Source organism: Wasmannia auropunctata, unplaced genomic scaffold (genome assembly GCF_000956235.1).
Source record: "Wasmannia auropunctata unplaced genomic scaffold, wasmannia.A_1.0 LD336103.1, whole genome shotgun sequence".
Lineage (NCBI taxonomy): Eukaryota > Metazoa > Arthropoda > Insecta > Hymenoptera > Formicidae > Wasmannia > Wasmannia auropunctata.
The window spans coordinates 675,803-695,140 of record NW_012026787.1 but is presented as its reverse complement, the minus strand read 5'-3'; the positions used below and the strand labels follow the sequence as shown (position 1 = coordinate 695,140).

Below are 19,338 nucleotides of genomic sequence, written 5' to 3'. Positions count from 1 at the left end.
CTATTTACAACTAATTAGTTGTGCTATCGAAATTAGAAAAAAAAATTTGTATTTTTTCAATGAAATAAAACACGTTTTTTTTCTATTAGAAAAAAACGTTTTTTTACATCTCTAATTGCACATAATTGCCGCAAGCAAATTATATCGAGAAGGATCTTTAAATTCAAGCCGATTTATGTGTCAGGCTGTTTTAAAATAAAAACAGCGCTTCTCGAGGAATAGAGATCAGGCAATACCTAGAGTGCGAAAATTCTCTCTCGACTGTCTACTCTCGTCGCATGCAGTCATGAATTTTGTCTCGAATTGTAATAAAGAAAATTAACGCTCGAAAAGGACTTGGAATAATCGCTGTCCTTTCCTCCGCATTCCTCCCACGTACAGATCACCAAATAGCCATTAGACCTACGTTAATTTCGTTTCGGAGCGATCATCTTATCGGAAGAGGAGAGTTGACGTGTCGTCTCTTCGCGATTAATTTCTCTCTTCAGATTTCGAGTGCAGTGGCGAGGAGCGTTGCCACATCGATCGGATGATGAACGTATACTCGGCGACGCGGGAATGGGTTTACTTCGCCGCTTTTCGACTCGGCCCGACCTATTTTTAGTAACCGATATTGGTGTTTACGCATCACGGATGTTATTTTGTTCGGGAGGGGTTGTTTCATCATTCACGTTGTGCCTATTGTGTCAAGTCGAGCAAACAGTTTTGCGCGTACGCGGCGGTAAATAAATTTATGTGACCAAACGTTTTCGGAATAACAGGCCTGTAAACGAACGCCGCGCGCATCAAACCCTCAGCAGGACGTGCGCCCTCGTGGATTACTTTCTGTTTCTCTATCTCGCTGCAAGTAGCAGGGAACACCTTATACCGCGTTTCGCGCGAAAGTGTAAATTCATTCGCCGTTTTTTGAAATACGCTCCACGGCGCGATATTCCTTTAAAGGCGTCTTCACGTCCGTTCGAGTTCTTCCGCTTATTAGATCTTCGGCGCTGTCGGTACTTATAACATCTTCAGTTCCACTGTTTGCCCCCGATAAAATCCATCCCAATACATCTTTGTGCAACGCTCGGCTCTCGTCGACGTGTTTTATTTAATTCCACACTTCTAAAACGATCCATAAAATATCCCACGAACTCTCTAAAAGTGAATCAGTGGAATCATCACTGATTGTCAGTGTATATTTTTTTCCAGTGACATACTTAGAACTGTGATAAACAGTGATTATTTCAATGTCGCTTTAATGATAATACACTGATTTAAACAGTGAATATCACTGAAAGACAGTGAATTTCACTATCAAACAGTCAAATTCACTGTCTTTCAGTAATATTTACTGTTTAAATCAGTGTATTATCACTGAAGCGACATTGAAATAGTCACTATTTATCACAGTTCTAAGTATGCCACTGGAAAATAATATACACTGATAATTAGTAATGATTTTACTGATTCACTTTTAGAGAAAATGTAATGTGGCCCGGCTGCTTCATTCTACGTAATTATTGCAACATTATTTATTATATTATTATACTGTCCGTGAGCGTGAGCGTAAGAGACAGCGCACTGGTCTGTCGTGCCAGAGGTCCTAGGTTCGATTCGCAGCAGAACCGACAAATTTTCATATGCCGCATTTCGTTTCCGGAGGTCTGGCAAACTATCGAGAGAGTATCTTTTACGTTGGAAATTTCTCTTTCAAAAAAAAAAAAAAAAAACAATTGTCGTTCAGAATGGATTTTAAACTGTAGGTTCCATATGCTTGTGTTAAAAGCCCTCAATAAAAACGGTCGCTGCATGCTACAATAATTTGTGAGTATATTAAACTTTGTGTAATAAGTACAAAAATGTTAAAATTATTACCAATGAAATGTTGTTAACTTTAAAATATATCGAAAAGTATTATTAAAAACAGAAATATCATCTCCAAGTGATTACTTGCTCTAACTATAACACTCTATCATATAATTTGAAGCCAATATTTAATAAATAATAATCTTAACATTTTTGTACCTCTTCTAGGAGTTTGACATACTCACAAATTTTTGCAACATGCGACCGTCTTTATTGAAGACTTTTAACATTGACGATTAGAGGTATGGCAGAATCAAATGGTCCATCAGCAAACATATCAACCAAGGAAAACACAATGCGAGCGAGTATATATTGCGTTTAATTTTATGAGTCGACATATTCATTCTTCATGATGACCAACATATAGAGTGGTCGAAACGTTGGAATTTTGTCTATTAGCTATTTAAACTGTACATAGAGATTAACATAATATACTAGAATTAGTTCTCAAGCAACAACCAGCGTGGCTTATTCAGCTGCTCGATATTATAGTTGGATATTTACTGTTCTATCTTTATTATTTTTAATCGATGCAACAGTGTATGGTATTTTTCCTATTTTTGTAAAATAAAGCGATAAAAATAATCGTTTTCTTACACAAAATCTCGTATAAATAAAGTATATACAACGCTTTTGAATGATTCATGCTAATAACATTATCGGCGTCAAGAAACTCTAAAAGATCTATAAATATTGCTTTGAGTAAAAAATATATTATGTCGAGATAGCCTTATAAGTTCTTCAATAAAACAAAAAGGGGTAGCGAAATAATCCGTTATTGGAAAAGGTAACACAATCGATATTCGAGTCACATTATACCGAAATGAGGCGCGCCGTGGAGCATCCGTAATCGACGAGAGCGTCGACATAATGATAGGACATAACGCCGACATATCAGTCTGGAGTTCCGAGGTTTCCACCCCTCATGCATATACGCCGTTTATTGCGTCGTTTCCTGACACCTACCGATACGTAATTACCACTTTCCAGCGCGGCGTAAGTCCCCTCTTGTCTCCCCCGCCCGCCCCACCCGGATGAAAAGTGTACGGGCGCCGCGCGCCGCCTTGCTATAACGTTTCAACCGTTCTCGTGCTCTACACCTCTCGATACCTCGTGCGCTATACTCTTAGGAAACGTCCCTCTCTCCATAGCCCGCGAGAGTAACGACGAACGAGACGCCATTTGGTACGGACATTAAACCGATATCGCGTTAGATTTTCCATTTTTCCCGCTCGGACGATCTCCCGTTACCGGTGCGAGTCGTTATCGCGATTCTGATCCGCTAATACCCTCCCCGCGCGAGCGAAGAGAGGAGACGCGTCCGGTAATGGCCGCGAATGGCTGCCGCTCGCGGTGAAGAGACGCGGTATAAATTCCTCAAGAGTATGGATTATGGAATTTTGAACACCCTCTCGTCTCGCCTTCCCCCTTCCCCTTCTCTGCGATTCAGTGGAGCTATACGGTAACGAAAGGAAACACGCCGCGCGAGAACACGTCGGGCGCGGCTATGCGCTAAATAATTCCGGCGCGCGCCCGCAAACGGGCAACACGGACCGCCATTGTACCACCCTTACGGTGCACGCCGGCAGGAACGATTTGCGTAGTCCCGCTCGAGACTGTTGTTTACTTAATGTTTGATGATATGTATATATTCGCGCGCCGTCTCACGGCGCCGTGGTTGCGCGATGGCCAGCTAGGTTATTACGAAGAATTAGAATTGTCTCTGAATCCGGCGAAATGAAATTCCGGGCCGATGGAATCGAGAGAGATTTTTGCGACAGTCTCAGTACGGCAAGAATGGTGCGATTTCCTTTTGACATCTCATAAAATTAAAATCAGTGATCCTACAATCAATAATCGATGCAAAAATCTATAAAATAATACACATTTAATATATAATTTATCCGATAATTAAAAAGGCTAGCATTATTGCGTGCTATTATTATAATATTTATTATTTTCGAGATAGCAATTAGTCCTCACTTAATATAGATAAATGTTTATTAAATAATTGGACTAGAACTGTTATACCTAATGTAGTTATAATAAACAAATGAGATAATAATTTATGTTAACAAATTGAAAAGTGATTCTATTTATTTTAATTAACTGTTATTTTAATATTTGATTACCTATCTGTAAATTATAGATTATATAGTTTTACATAAAAATATTTTTTAATGTAATTACAGCCTTCTCCAACATTATGAATCTAAATGTAAACATTATGAATCTGCATGCGTGTGTAATTTAGTACAATTTAATAGCACACAGTGAAATTTCCACGTTTTCCGCCAAATTGCTGATTTTCATAAAATTCCACAATCAATCGCGCCGGCTAGTTCATTATCAATAATTTCCAAAATTAATTCCCAAGTCCAACAAAGCCGATAAGCCCCGGAATATCGCGCCGCATTATTATAGCCGAAAATGAAATTCTCTCGCTGCGAGCTAGGCTATCTTATACGGTGGCGCGGTGTCTCGACGTTAACACTAATCTCTGCTGCGTAAACCGACGACGCGTCTTCCGCTTCTTCCATCCCGCTGGCAGACATCATCATGGGTATCTCCTCAGCCCCGCCGCGCGCCGCGCGCGATCCCGTCCCGGAGTGTCGCTACGTAAATATTTGCCGCGCGCGTTAAGGGATGGAAATAATAAGCCGGCAGCCCCTTGAGAGAGGGTTTCCCCACTTGAGTTTAGGAGCGCTCATAAAGAGGGCGAAGTCGCTTTTGAGCGAGCGCCGCTAAGAGTAACGCGCTACCAGGCGCGACCCTCGGATATCGAGCGGCGCTCATTGTCTCAATTACGTGGAACCCGAACGAGAGCGTGCTCGTTGAACCACGAGAGCCACTCGCCCCGCCTCGTATGCGCTTTCTTCCGGTTTCTTTGTCGGTACACTGCTCGCACGCCTATACATTATCTATAACAATAAGCTAAAGTTGATTTCTAACGGATACGCGAACGACAGTGATAAAATCAGCCAAGTGGCAACACCACCGCGGTACAGTGTAGACTTAATTCGTGAACGTTGTGTGCAGTATTTAAATATTTTTGTGTTTAATTGTTTTTATTAAAACCTGAAGTCTGAAAATATTTCGAAAGCATTTTCGAACAGCCTGTGTATATAATAATAACGAAGATAAATAAAAACAATATTTTCAGAAAATTCAACAATGTTTGTTAATTTTTAAAAAATATTGTTTTTATTTAGCTTCGCAAACATATTGTTAAATTTTTTGAAAATGTTGTTTTTATTTATCTACACTATTTTTTTCTCTCAATTTTATAAGGTATAATATGAGTTTCTTATGGTAAACAGAAATCTACGAAGTTTAGATATTTTTCACGGATTTTGTTACGGCCCGAGAACTACAAAGACAGACACTTTATGTATATCGATTATTTATTCCGGTATTCGGTGACCCGGTATGACGGCAATCGCGCGTGACACTTGGAAATTATGTTTCGTATCGAGTGTCTGTTTTAAACTCTTCGTGACACGAGGCACTTTCGGCCAGTGAGAAATTACACGTGCAACACCGTGACCGTGTCAAATCGCGAATTTAAATACGAGCGGCTTATAGGTGCAACAAACCGGCTATTAAATGCAAAACGTCGCGCGGAGTGTCGGATGCGGGTTACGGAATTTCCTTAATGAAAAGTTGATGGTAACGCGATTATATAATTGAGGCGTCGGGAATGATGCATGGCCATCCTGGAAATCCCGATCCTAATTTTAGTAAAATTTAAAGATCTTGCGAGACTTGCCGTTCATTTTTCCTTAACTAAAATTTATTTCAAGGCACCAACTTTCTCTTTGTGACTTATAGTTCGAAATATAATTTTCGGTTCTTCGATTCGCATGAATCCGCACGAATCAGTTGATCACATTTCGATCGCAGAAGTGGATCTTGTTACGCAGCAAGGTTTCGTCAAACAGGTTTCCGTATCTCAGGTTTCGATAGCATTTATGTACCACGCTGTAGTCGTTGCAACAAGATACTTGTATATTTGCGAGAGATAGTTCAGTAGAGCGAAAAATGTAACATGTGTTGAACATAACAATGTTTTCTCTGAAGCGCGCGAGAACAACGCGAGAGATAAGAAAATATAATAAAGGATATATTTTTCCAACTACTAAACATGATTGTTAAAAATATTTGTTTCCCAAAGCATTTCTCATATATTTGCATAACTTTGATCATATATAGTATTGCAAAATATACATAAACAGTGTCGGGAGGCAGAACGCGGTGATTCGCATGATATTTATAATTTATATAATCAACAATTACAGTTATTTAAATAAGTTTAAATAATCATTGTATAAACTAGAACGTCATTATAAATTCTATAATAATAATTATAAACTTTCGAAACTGCAAGATTTACTTATAAAATAATAATAATAGACTAACCATAAGAATAGCTCCGACTTTACGGAGGAAAAATTTTTTTGCCGCCCGAGAGCGGCATCATTATTCCCGAAATGCCGGTCACGGGCTCGACGGGAGGATCTTCATTTTACTGTTTTCGTCCTGCCTCGCCTGTCCTAAGCCACCCAATTTACGGTGCAAACATTAAGGTCGTCATAAAGTACCGGCAGTCTTAAGACGCCATAAATCGCGCCGCCTTTCCGCGCGCCGCAACGCCCCCCCGATCCTCGCCGCCATCCACCCTTTCCCATCGCGCGTTCCTTTCGCTCCACTTTTGAGGGCGAATCTGCGAAAGCCCGCGCAGCGCGGCACGGCACGGCACGGCAGGTGTATTTCACTTTCGTGGCCGTAGTTCTCTCGAGCACGCGTGCCAAAGCAGCTTACCGGGAATTTCGTTGCCGTCTTTTGCCCGCCTGAGAGAGAAGATTGCGGGCTGAAGTTGCGCGCCGCCAACGTCGACGAAACAAAAGCATCCCCCCCGCGCCCTCCTTCCCCCGCGCCTCTTAAATATTAAATTCGCCACGGAGCTGAGAGAAGATGAAAAAATTAATTAATAATACGGTCGAATACTAAATGCCTTCGTTTCACACGCTGGCTTTATAAAGTTTACGACGTTTGACGTTTGACGATGCTCACGTCTGAATCTCGGCTCAGCGGCGAATTGTGTGATGACGGAATAATGCTCTTTGATACAACAGTGCATTCATTAAATGTAAATTTTCTGATTTTAATAAAAAAACGCTTATGTAATAAATCACACGTGTGCATTCGCGTGAATATGAAAAATATCTACTAGTTTATTTATTCTAAATTTATTCTTTCTAAGATTCACTACCTGTAGATGAGAATTACATTAATTTAATTAGTGATTAATTAGTGATTTTTATTGAAATTTGGTAAATTAAAAAGCAATATTTCTATATACTTTTATTTCACTTTTTGTACAATTTTTTATAATTTTTAAGGAGACTTGAAATTTATATCATGATAAAATTTATATGAGAAATATAATAGAATTTAGAAATAGAAAGAAAAACAGAAATAGGACAAGAAATTATATTTATTATTAACAGTAAAAGTAACAGTTAAATTTAGTTTTGTTATCTTCTTTTACTTTTACATGCAATTAATAAAAAATACGATATTTTTCCAGGCTCGTATATTATAATATCTACTGATGAAATAACTACTTTTCTCGAGATCTCAAGTAAATTGTACAAACTAAATATGACAGAAATGTCCTTATGGAAATGGCGTTTCAGATTACGCGATCAAGAAATAGATGGAGAGCCTCTTTATATGCGACAAGGTACCCGTAATCAAAATCTATCGGCCCCATTCGCCAGCCGCATATCCGAGCGGTAGATATCTATATATCTAGACGCGGGCGCCGTATCTAAAACGAAATAAATCTTCCGGGGAGGAAAGCGGATTAAAAGAAACTGAAAATCTATCCGGCGATAATAAGGACGAGCGTTATATCGGCGAAGATTGAGTCGCGGGATAGTCCCGCGCGCTCGGTAATTCGAGGCGCAAATAAATCGATATCCCCTCTCCCGCGCGCGTCCGCCGCGCCGGTTGTTATTATTAATGACTTTAGTGCTCGTCGTTGCGGCGATAACGGGATATTAGGTGGACTCTCCGCTATGTAAAATTATAGAACAGTTTGGCGAGAGAACACAGACGTATTTCCGCATAAGCGGTGTCATTATCATTTTAGCGTAATTAGCGTTAGGTAATTACTGAGCATATTCATCATGGAATGTCTGGAATATCATCCCGGATAGTATTTATATTGTCACACGGCGCATATTCATAGTTATCGCGAGTATGCACGACCACATGCATAGCATAGTGCAAACTGCAATAACGCATGATGGATAAGAGTTTTTTTTTTCGTCACGCTTGTACACTCGCTCGAAATCATTCCGAAAATTGGACCCCAGCGCACAGTTTAAACGGTTCATCTTTTTAAGTTTCAAACAAATTAAAGTAAAGCACACTGAGAAAAAAATATTTGATATTTGTGACTATATAACTGCACTAAAATAATTATTCGTATAGTTTGTATAGTTATTGCTGTTATTAATGTTAGTAAAAATAACTTTATGTTTACAGTTCTATCAAGTATAAAAAAATTGTTCTACAAATCACGATAATTTCAAATATTAATAGTAGTCAAATCTCAAAATATAGATAATAAATAAATTAAATGCAATTGTAGTAATTATAATTGTGTCTGAACATTTGCTTACAATTTACATAGTAATAGGAAGTAAAAAATGTAAAAGAAAAATAAAAGAAACAATCACGTTCATGATATAATTGCGTAAATGCATGCAATAGTTGCGATGACAATGCAGTTGAAGCAACTTAATTTGCATAGTTAAACAACTATAAATATATAATTGGCTTCGAAAATGATTATAAATTATTTATAGTTAAATTGATAATTGCAACCATTTTTTTTCTCTCATTATAAGCACAATTAGATTAGAATCAGATGGTTTATTAAGTGTAATTTAATGGCACACACAGTTAGTAACTTACAAACTACAAGAGTGTGATTTTAATGTGATTGAGTAAAATGCCTTCAACGGCAAAGAATGTATTTACCTAGAAACTCGGAAGCCGCGGAATTTCATGCGATAATGCAAACGCAACGTGACACAGTTTGGTAACTATCGTTACAATTATATGGCGCGGATGAATGCCAAAGCCAGACAAACAATAGAAGACAAAATGAGTCCGCGGAGATGAGAATACTGAATTGTGGCAGTCGCATCGCCGGCGAAGCTGCCATTATCGCGGCCGCTCGTGCGTATGCACACGTGCACGCGGATGCGTTTTCGCGTGACATCCGCCTAAACCGCCCTGTTTTGCAGCGCGCACAACAGAGATACGACCGGGGGGAGGGGGAGGGGAGGGGGAATGCGAGAATGTAACGCGTGTAAAAGGCAGCTCGCGAGACGGATGCGCGGCAGTGGGTGGTGTTAATAATGCCCGACGACGTTTCTTACAAGCCGCCTTACCGTCGGGAAAGCAGCGTCGCTGCTTGCCAAAGTGACACACCGTGTGCAATTTAAGTGGCACGCATCCTGTCGTCGCGAATATTCGCGAAACGACGTGTTCCATCGTGTGCCTTATGTATATCCAATCTACTGAATGCATCTCGCGTTGTCAGTACTTTGTAATAAAAAAAAAAGATTAAGAATCGCGACGATACGATAAGACATTGAGCCTCGAATATACAACTCTGATATTCGTTCCGCTTCGTTCAGACCTTTTTCGAGAATCCTCGACAAAATAATATTTTTAAATTTGATACTTAACGGCAAAATGATAATTTGAAAATGAATTTTACCAAAAAATTTGCAAAAAACAAATTGTAGGGCAAATTTTAATGGTTTTAGTATACAAAAAATTAAACGACATTTTATTCTGAGATTATATACTGTTAAATATAGTGTCGAATTTAACTTTATTTAAATCGTCACTGCTCCTACTTAATAAATAATTATTTTTTAAATAATGGAGTTAAATAATTTGAAACAGTTCTAATTTAACCCAAATTTGGATTAAATTTCATTAATTCATTTAAAAATAATTACATTAAGTAGGAGCAGGCTACTTAAATAGGGTTAAATTTGACACTATAGATTTAAGAGCAATAATAATCCGAGGTCGACTGCGGTGCCTCATCCAATTATCATTTTACATGCATCGGGAATTTCCTTACCCAAAGATATATAGAAGCGGACGCGCTAACTTCGTTTAATCGTTCGATGAAACAGTTTCGGAGGAGCCGTTTTTGATTACCCTGCAGCGCGGTGCGCGCTACGTGAGTCGTAAATGTCGATTATTGTGAATTATCGGGCCCGGCATAGATGCAAGTTGGAAGTTTCCAACTCGTAAGTCACAGAGTCGTATCCTTGTAGCGAAGCGGGCGGTATGTATATGAAAGTATATACTTCTCTCCCGCGCGCTCGCTCGCTCGCTCGCTCGCTCGCTCGGGTATATCTGGAAATTATACCCCATAATGCAGCCGCGGGACTCGAAGAAATTTACCGCCGCAACGTACCGCGTAACAAATGTACGAGTGTTAAAAATGTGGAGGCTAAATTTCATAAGAAAACGCCGAGGAAAATACGCCTGTGCGCGCACAGGTGTTCCATTACAACGCCCGGATACAAAACCCACACGGCTGCATGGGGGAAACGGCGTTTAAAAGTTTAGTATTTCCAAAGTGTCCGCCCGATAAATTTAAATTTTGCTACGCTAATAAACACACACGCGCGATATGCTTTCCGCTAATTATACCAATATCGTCGGAGAAATTTTCCTACGGAGAAAGTTCCTGTATATATACCTGAAATTTCCGTGCTGCGTCTCTGCAGGGGTATTATGACGTACCCTTTTTGATAACGCTACGTACATAAGTTGTCGTAAAATGAGATGATAATAATTGTTACATAAATGAGCACTTCGCGAGACGAACACCGGTAATCGCGGTAAAACGTTAATGATAATGGTATCATTTTCGCGAAATTACTGCGTGCCGCGCGCGCTGCGCGACGTATTATATATACAACATAAAACTTAATGTTTCGATTTACTTCATGAAAACTTACGGTCGTCCGCTGTGTATATTTTGCATACAGGATCATTTAAAATAATGTGATTCAATCAACGCACGCAACGTGAAAATTGTCCAAGATTTTCTTGTATGTATCTTGGGGAAAGATATAATGATTGTGCAGAATTTGAAAATTAAATATCATTCTTTTGCTTTTCACGTTACTTCGTAATGAACTGAAATGAATAGTCACACGTACTATTCAAAATGTAATATGAGATTAAATTTTTAAAAATAAGTTCTGTTTTTCTACCGGCCTGATTTTATAAAATAACCCCGATGAGAAATCAATATTAATTATATTCACTATATTAGAATTCAATTATTTTCAGATATTTCGTTATAAATCGCCATTCCGTCGATTTATCACGATTAACTCGAAAATAGTCACCGAGTTTTTTATTATGTGAACGATCACCTGGGGTGTGTGATTTTTATGCCAATTAAAAATCACTATTATTAATCGTTCTTCAATTTATTAATATTTAAGATCATTTATGTATGTATACACGGAAAAAACAATTTTGCTGAATCTAGATCTGAAAATAATTTTTGTTCAATAATCAAAATAATTTTGTGCAAAAGTCAAAATGATTGCTAGAATATCAAAACGTTTTATAGCAATACTTAACATTCCAACAAATTATTTTGATGATTCAACAAAAAATTATTTTCAGATCTGTTGTTAGCAAAATTTTTAGACCTTTCAACAAAATCGTTCTTTCCGTGTAGATTTATTTGTTATTTTAAGAAAGTAAGGAGAGAAATAAGAAAAATAGATAAGGATTCTCGATCAGTAAAAAGGAACTACTAAACTTCATGTTCTTGCCGTATAAAAATCATCCCTAGTGACTATTCCGGAGTCCCGGAGTTAATCGTCACCCGAGATAAATTCTAACGCGCCAGTAAATCCGATCGCGCAATTGTGTACGTCAAATGCATTCTCCGGCGAGAAACTTCCACGACAGTGTATCGATTATATTGCCCCCGACGTTGTCTCGGGTACTGCGCTCGCAATGCAAACGCCTTCGGCGTTATTAACGCCGTCGCAGCTTCGGTCCTCATGCTCGCAACTCGCAACAACCCCCTTTCCATTTAAGATTCTCATTCCGGGCACGATAACGCTCAGGTAACCGAGACGACGACGACGACGATGACGACGACGACGACGACGACGACGATGACAACGACGACAACGACGACGACGACGACGACGACGAGGGCGACGGGCAATGACGACGGCACCCTCGTCGCAAGGAACGTCGTGGGGTCGTGGTTTAATTATCTTTGCCTCCATGGGTCGACGGGGCGCCGACTTACCGGTCTGCGGTACCCTACCTATCTAGCTACCTATACCTACCTTGCGACGACGTGACATCGTTCCTAATTCTCAACCCCCGCCGATTACATTATTAATACCCAACGCCAGAGCAAGCCGACGCGCGACGCCAGCCAGCGTCGGGGCGGCGAGAAGTTTTTGCCGAAGATTGCCAGGGGGTGGCGGGCATACATATGGATGCGGGAACGCGCTCGGCCAGACCCGGAATCAGCCGTGTTATTAGCGTGCCCGTCGATCGTGCGAACGTTACCATTTATTTCCCTGCGCCGCGAGAATTCGAGATGCGTGGCGCGCGTGTATAGTTATACATGTCATGCATTTCGCTTATTTCACGAAATCGAGATCAATTTATAATTGGTTCCCACATAACGCAGCAGCAGTACTGACATCGATTCTCTTGGTTATATCTTTCGATTCTACTGATAAATATCCAGAGATTTGCATCTTTAATACGCAGGAATAATTATTGAATATCCACTTATATGTATAAGCGTATTATACACGCGCATTTATTCGCGTATTTCTATATCTATTGGGTAATACTCGTGCATAACAGAGCTGTTCACATTTCACACAACATTAAATAACTTTTATCAGTTTTTTTAACGACAGATAACGATGTAATATATTGAATAGATTGTTTAAAAAATTGGAAAAGGAATACAATTCGTGATCCGCTCTCTAAAAGTAAAACAGTGGAATCATCACTGATTGTCAGTGTATATCATTTTCCAGTGACATACTTAGAACTGTGATAAACAGTGACTATTTCAATGTCGCTTCAGTAATAATATACTGATTTAAACAGTGAATATCAGTGAAAGACAATTTCACTGTCAAACAGTCAAATTCACTGTCTTTCAGTAATATTTACTGTTTAAATCAGTGTATTATCACTGAAGCGACATTGAAATAGTAACTATTTATCACAATTCTACATAAATATGCCACTGGAAAATAATATACACTGATAATTAATGATAATTTCATTGATTCACTTTTAGAGAGCGGATAATAAAATTGAACACTCTCCAGTACTTCTCCTCTCGAACGTTATTAACGACTGCAGCTTTCGTACAGATTGCTCAGCGATCCGTTTCTTTCTGGGGAAACGTTTCGTCGCGTTTCTATATACAAGCGAGTCCTCGACCGTTTTCTACAAGCGGTAATAAGCGCGGCATTCGAGGTAACCGCCAGGCGTAACGCCGCACACGCTCAACTGATCTGATTTCCACAATTTCCGCAGTAGCCCGGCGGATTGTCATGCGAAACGCGAATGAAGCCGTAATTTAACGCGCGCGCTCGACGCGAGGGATGCGCGCGGCGGCGCGGCGGACCATCAGCGCAAGCGAAAGAGATCCGCGGGGCGGATATAGAGAGCGAGCGGGTTGGTTGACAGCGCGCGCGAGGGACGGGCGAGCGCGGGAAAGCGGTAGAGCGGAAAATAATGCAGCGTGCGGAATTACAAATTACACGCTACTGGAACGGTAGGTGGGTCCCACCCTCGCGCGGCGGCGTGGCAGAGGGACTCTGTTCGTTCCGTTGATTACACAAACAACATTCGTCGCAACGCGGCTGACAGAGAGAGACATACATACAGACAGAGAAAGAGAGAGAGAGGGGGGGGGAAATGCTGATAGAGTAAGCGAGCGAGCGAGAGAGGGAGGAGAAAGAGAGAGAGAGAGAGAGGGACAAAGGCGCGGCGATATGGGAGCCGCGAGTATCAAACGCGGTCGTTACAAAGCCCACTATTAATCTTTATTACAAACAATCCTCTGTGTTAATTCCGTGTAATTTCCCGCCAGTCATGCTCTAAACGTGCTCGCGCGTATACACTCAAAGTGTCGCGGGCGTATTGCTTTCGCAGTGTGGCGTGCGAGGGGTGCACTGTACCTTTAATCGTACGTTTTAAAGGACGATATGTATACGTAAGAAGCGATGGCCTCCAGAATTGCACGCAGACGCAGAGGTATAGAATTCGTAGTTCTCGTCTCAATCTCGCCTTGTGGCAAGCAATCGGTTAATGACAATTTATCGAATGACATTCTGAGAGTTTAGATGCGGATGGATGGAGGGTTGGTCGCGCGCGGTGTTCGTGGAAACAAGTTTTTTAATCTCGACGTCTCTCGCTTTGAACCAATCAGCGCGCGTAATCGCTTAAGTGTGTCCCCGCGCAGACATCGCGTCCGCTCCGACGCGAGTTTTTTAATTTCAGCATGCATTCCTCCCCCTCCCCCTCCACCCCTCCTCCCTCTTCCTCCTCCTTTCGTATTCGCGCCTTTATTATCGGGATATTTTACATGTCCGACGGAACGATCGCTAAAAATCCGGATATATACTTTCGAGATTTCTCCATTTTTTCTATTTGCCACGGGCCGCGATCCGCTGCACGGCAATGAAAAGCAGCGCGCACGGCGGGACGGCCGCGACCGCAACGGCGGCGGCGGCGGCGGCGGCGGCGGATGCGGCGGCGGCGAGTGTTTCGCGTAAGTGGCGCGTGAAATTGCGTGCGAATTTGCGCGCGGGTGGCAACGCGTGCCGTGGCCGTAAACAATGGTACCATGCAAATATTATACGAAACAAGACCCGTGGCAGCGCCACGGATATTTATATCGGAAAACTCGATACTCCCGCTCGAAGTCCCCGGCCCCTCGAGAACACGCGACGTGTACACATGCGTAGGTAAAACAAGATAATTCCAGATCTCCGCGGACTTCAGGAGCGAAGCACGCTTTCGCTCCTCATAAACAAACTGCGGAAAAAGCTATACGGGAGAAACGAGGTGTGCGCCTTAACGCAAACTCTATACGGAGCAAACTCGATACTTTCCCCGATGTTGAAACTTGCCGTATAATAGAAAATCACACAAATCTGAAACGCGCGTGTAATGATAAAGGGTGTGTTACGCATTAATATTATAAGTAGCTCGTTTTAGCTGCTTTTATTGTTGCTCTAAATAATTTCCCTACACACGACGTCGTTATCAACAACACGGGGCAAGTTTACTGTTGCTCGAAAAGCTTTCAAAAAGCTTTTAAACCTCATTACTTTCCTACAAAAGCAACGTTCTGCAAGTTTAGATCCGTGTATTATTTTATCCACCAGTATTTTAATGAACGTATCATATAATTAACTAATATTTACATTCTGACAATATTAATCAAACGCGTATTGTTTATGATACTCGCAAAGCTAACTAATGCGATCGGCTGTTAATTGATTAAGTTTATCACAATGAGAATTTCCTCCAAAGACGACTCAACGCAGCGGGGAACAACGCATTAAAGGAGGGATTAATGAGCATAGAGAAGATCTCTTAGATCATTACCCTTTACGAAGTTTGGGATGGTAAACCCCAGCGCGAGAGATTGTTAACGTAGTATTCCGCCGATCATATAACGAGGAAGTTGGCTCAACTTGCGGGCGCGATTAGTGTACAATGAAATGAAACATAAACGAGATGATGAAATACAAGATTGAGGTGTATGAAATTAATAATAAATATATAATCCTATTTATATAATAGGCATCGATGATTTATGATGTTAAGAACTTTACATTTAGCATTGACTATTTCTCGTGGTCAATAAGTAGCGAGTCTATAAGAATTTTTTTAATACAGAAAATTTAATTAATTAATTAGTCAAATTTTAAAATAATATTTTGCTCGCATTTGAGAAAAACAGGAACTCGCAATCATATTTATTATTTGATTTGGTATTTCTTACTGCTATTACCCAATTACCTACTGAAACCATATTCTAATATTTAGTTTCCGGCAATTGTAACACGAAATTGTGTCTCGCAAAATATTTATTTATACACGAAGAAATACATTAGCTCATACAGGTATGGATAATTCGCGAATGTGCTAATATAACCGCGCGATGCGCGCCAATAAGAGTAATGAAGGATCTTATCTGTCGATAAGAAACAGCTCGCCCGCGTCATCCCGTATATGTCTCTTTTTTGGTAATCCCCGAAGATCGTCGCTTAGCGGTCGAATGAGGGCTTTGGCGTTCCCAGACGTCCCGTTGCCTCTAATAGCCTGTATTAAACATTCTACCGAGCGAGCGTTAGCGATATACGACAGCCCGTAAACGCGAGCTGCTATTTTAATCCGCGTTCTCGATTTAAATAGATAATTATTTACGTCTAGATCAACTTTTTTTAAAAATAATATCGCGCAAAGTTTCCAATAGTCATTTTGATATCAATTAGGTGTATGCAAAAATTTTAGTCTTTTTTTGCACGTTTTCGCTTTAGATCCATAATATATGTAATGATATTTAGTTATCTAAATATTTGTCTTTTTCCGTGTGATTTTTTGTCATTACTGAAATAAATTTCAGATTCCTTTAAAAATATATTTTTGTATTATATTTTAGTTATATCTCGAAAGCGCTTGTCAGTTAAAGAACACTCAGGGAAATGTTTCGCTGTTCCAGCTAGAATTCTAAATATTACAATTAAATTATATCGCTGTTTTTTGTATCTGCTAAAAAATTGTCTGTCATACGTAAAACTTATAGCAGCAATATTCTAAGAATATATGCAAAAAAATATAGGTTTCATAACCAAATATGATTGAAGTCTGGACTGATTAAATGTCATAGAGAAACTTTCTTACTAAATTTGACAAATAGTTCAGATATAATTTCTGTCTCTTTTATCTATATTGATTAAATACAAAACATATGTGGTATCGCAGTGCTTACTAATCACTTATTCGTTTTAACTAATTTTTCGTATCTAAATAATTCTCGCTATAATTGCAAGATTATTTTTTTCAGTGCAGAATGATGCATTACTGAAAAAATAATCTTACAACTATAGCAAGAATTATTTAGGTACGAAAAATTAGCTAAAACGGATAAGTGATTAGTAAGCACTGCAATATCACATATGTTTTGTATTTAATCAATATAGATAATAGAGACAGAAATTATATCTGAACTAGTTGTCAAATTTAGAAAGAAAGATCGTCTATGACGTTTAATCAGTCCAGAATCTAATCCAGGCTCCAATCATATTTGGTTATGAGACCTATATTTTCTTGAATATATTTTTAAAATATTGTTGCTATAAATTCTACATATGACAGACAATTTTTTAACAGATACAAAAAACAGTGATGTAATTTAAGTGTAATATTTAGAATTCTAGCTGCGAAACATTTCCCTGAGTGATCGATCGGAATTAGTAATAATTCGAAAGTGCCAAGTCTGGTACGCCGCATCTAGGAAAACTCTCCAGTCTAAATTAAAAATCATTTGTTGGATATAAAAAGCAACATATAGTCTAACGATGTTATCTAGCAAATCTAGTTTACCTTCTAATTTACTTGTCCACTAAATCATCTTTTCTGCTTTTGTTTTAATTCTTTAAAAATCCCACAAAACGGGAATTTACTTAATTATACCAAAATACCATTTAAATAATTACACCAGAACTTTGAAAAAGAGACTAAAACTTTTGCATACACCTAATATAAAAATGATCGCTCGTCGTAAAAAAAAAAAAAAAAAAGAAATCGTCGTTCGATCGATAATTGATTATCCGCGATCCACAATTAATGTCCAATCGATCGCGTCTCTCGGAGTCTTTGCGAACCACTGTTCCACAAACACCTGCTATGTCGCCTGTAATGTTCTTCCCGACTGCAGTCTCACCGACGACACCGGGCGTCCCCGGGTTATAACGTGGCCCGGGAATGTTTTTTGCGCGGACACGTCCCGGCACCGGCATCGATTTCGCATCTACCGGGTGTCTCTTGGTCATGAAAGGACTTTGTGCGGGATGTATAGGGGTGAGGGGAGGGGGGGAGGAGGAAGGGGTCTCGAGGAGGCTCAGGGAGTGCGGAGGCAGAAAAGGACCTCCATTATCGGGTGTCCCACTTTTGTCCCACGGTTTTGCACCGGTGTGCCGGGTGCCGCGCGCGCGAGAGCGCGCCTCCGCGTTCTGAGCAAGCGACTCCTAATGCCATGAAATCACCACGTAACGCCACGTATAACGTTCGCGCGTTATTCTCTACCTTTACTCCTATAGTCGTTTTCTAATCCAAGGAATTCCAAGAGCGCTCGTTCCCCCCGTTGTACTTCCGCCCGTGGCATGAACGGCACTCTAATTTTACCGCAAACATTCCCGCGCTTGCCCGCCCCATCCCGCCCGGTCCGTCCGAGAGGCATCTTAAAAATCTCCGGGGCAGAGCTTTCCGGCGAGTTCTTCCCCCCCGTGTGCCACGGGGAAATTATTAGATGGTCCGTGTGATATAATCGAGAGGTTGTATACGTTTAATCTGCCGCTTGCCGGCGCGTGAGCGGTGGTGGAAGCACTGAAATTCGCCCCCGTAAGGGTGCAGTAAAGGTTTAGTACGAGTCACTTAGAAAAAAAAACTCTATTTTTCGAGGAGCGCGAAACCCCGGTACGCTCAACGCGACGGCGGAGTCGAATGTGCGTAAAATCTGGTCGAATCATTAATTTCAAAGCAAATTATTTCGCTATATTGCATTAGCATCTTATATGAGAATTTGTGCGGGATTTAGCATGACCGCGGGGGGAGATAAATTATTAGTATTCTTGCATATTCAATTACGATAGCTCTACGTTATTATTAATCACGACGATGTGTCGTCGCCTAACAAACAATTTAATTACCGTCGTTGAATTCTGTATACGGTAATTAATCGAGCAGTAATCCTTTATGCGTTTCATCGATAAAGTGTCTTTTTTTTTTATTCGTCGCACTCCGCGTTCTCCGCGTTCGTCGCTTTAATATTTTGCGTTTTAACGTTGTTTTTACGACGCGCATCATAATTTCACGAATATAACAGTTATTAGCAATTTCACCGCGGGACGACATTTTATCGCCGCGCGGTTTGAGTTTTCCTCTGCCGAATTTCACGTTCGACAGTAATTAACCGGCGGAGGGGAATGGAATCGTCGCGCGCGCGTTGCGCGTTTATCGGATTTCAACAATAACTCGGGCGTTTCGCGTCGACATCGAAACGGGGACAAAAAACGTTGGCGCGGCCGTGGAAAAGATGCCGTTTGTTTCGAACAAAACGACATTATACGC

General features: G+C 40.3%; 1 protein-coding gene across 1 annotated transcript in view; it reads right to left on the bottom strand.

Moving 5' to 3' along the window:
- Positions 1-19,338, bottom strand: part of LOC105457320 (transmembrane and TPR repeat-containing protein CG4341) — a 368,988-nt gene that overhangs the window by 246,856 nt on the left and 102,794 nt on the right. The window lies entirely within an intron of this gene.